Source organism: Nematolebias whitei, chromosome 19 (genome assembly GCF_014905685.2).
Source record: "Nematolebias whitei isolate Nwh7 chromosome 19, NemWhi1, whole genome shotgun sequence".
In the NCBI taxonomy this organism is placed as follows: Eukaryota; Metazoa; Chordata; class Actinopteri; order Cyprinodontiformes; family Rivulidae; genus Nematolebias; species Nematolebias whitei.
Genome location: NC_056516.1, coordinates 7,979,268 through 7,981,072, shown reverse-complemented (window position 1 = coordinate 7,981,072; position 1,805 = coordinate 7,979,268). Strand labels below are relative to the sequence as shown.

Genomic DNA, 1,805 nt, shown 5'->3' with positions numbered 1-1,805 from the left:
TCACATTCATACACCAATGGGGCACACATCAGAGGCAATGAGGGGTTGTGTCTTGCCCAGGGACACTTCAACATGTGACTGCTGGTGGAATCAAACCCCCAACTCTACCATTGGAGGACCACTGCTCTAACCACTCAGCCACTTCTGCCCAACATAACACAGCTAACTTTCTGGAGTTAAAACTGGCCGCCTGATCAACCTTTCCCAACACAAAAACGACTATGCTCATGTAACTATTCATTTGATAAATATTGAACTGAAGCAGCAGCTCAGTCATGATCTACTCCTCAAACAAAAAAAGGCACATAGGACTATTTTCAAGGTTTGATTAACAACCTCAACATGATTAAAGTCTAGTTTATAAATAAGATTTCCTTCAAGGAATCCTGGGCCTTCTTCAGACTTTAGCTGCTGCTTGTTTTTGTGATCCAGAGTGTTTAGTCAGCAGCACTGAGCTCCTCTGTTACTCGATCCCCTCGTGTGTACCTACAGGGAGGGCCAGCATGCAGGAGCACAACACGCAGCTTCTCCTTCACAAAGTTGACAATCGGCGGTGCAGCATCAGCCATGTGCACGGATAATGTTGACTCACCCACCAGGACCACAGCACGTGACCAGCCAGGTAGTTCGGGAGTTTCTGTTAAAAATGGTGGCCTTCACATGAACATGTTTCTGTTTGGAGCAGCTTCATGCGTGACGCCTTCAAAAACTGCGACGAAGGCTAAAACGGGTCAGCCTCGTTCGTGACAATAAAACCGGTAAAGTGCACTTTTACACGGTTTAGCAGCCATATGGAGACGTAGTTCGGAAACACAAACAAAGTGCTTACTGTTCTGAAGGAGGAGGCTCCAGGCGGGTCCGGGTCAGGAGGCTCGACTGTCCGCGGCGGAGACTCGGTACGAACTGTTCTCACCCCCCACCCCAGAAAACTGTCCGCCGCCGAGCCTTCCTCACCTTGTCCCCCCACGACGTGCACAACACGAGCACGCCACAGCGACCAGCTGACTCGACACGCGCTCGCGCACGCAGAGACGAACGTGCTCGAACGAACGCGCGCTTTCTGGCTCGGAGGGAAACCTTCTCCAGTTCTGAAGCCCCGCCCCCTGGTCTGAGCAGTGCACTGTAAAAAATACAAAACAAGCGCGTGTCCAACAGCTAGATATTTAAGCCCATTTCCGTCATGAAAGAAAAAGAAAAACCCAACTGGAAGTCATAATTTCGAGTTTTAAAGTCATAATTCTGACAATAAAAGTAATAATTTCGAGTTTTAAAGTCATAATTATTAAAATAAAAGTCATAATTTTGAGTTTTAAAGTCATAATTATGTGAATAAAAGTCATAATTTCGAGTTTTAAAGTCATAATTCTGAGAATAAATGTCATAATTTCGAGTTTTAAAGTCATAATTATGAGAATAAAAGTCGTAATTTCAAGTTAAAAAGTCATAATTTCGACTTCTCTAATTTAATTTTGAGGTTTGTCCCTTGCAACTTCCTGTGAGACACCTGTAGTTCTCCTGCATAGCACATTCATTCAATGTATGTCCCTCTGCCTTTGTCAGTCCTTTTAAATAAAGGTGTGTAATATATACATCTTTCATCACCACTTTATATAGCATTTAGTATCAAAGCCCATTTCCGCTATGAAATAAAAGCCCAACAGGAAGTCATAATTGAGTTTTAAAGTCAAAATTATGACTTTAAAAGTCAAAATTATTACTTTTATTCTCATAATTATGACTTTTAGTCTCATGATTATGACTATAAAACTCATAATTATGAATTTATTCTTGTAATTATGACTTTA

The 1,805-nt window shown here is 42.3% G+C and overlaps 1 protein-coding gene across 1 annotated transcript in view; it reads right to left on the bottom strand.

Annotated features, from left to right (window-relative positions):
* The window catches only part of LOC119425684 (growth factor receptor-bound protein 10), a gene marked incomplete in the record, with an annotated part of 634,378 nt that extends 633,317 nt beyond the window's left edge, over nucleotides 1-1,061 (bottom strand). The window contains 1 exon segment of the mRNA XM_037693228.1: nucleotides 830-1,061.
* Between the last annotated feature and the right edge of the window lie 744 nt (nucleotides 1,062-1,805).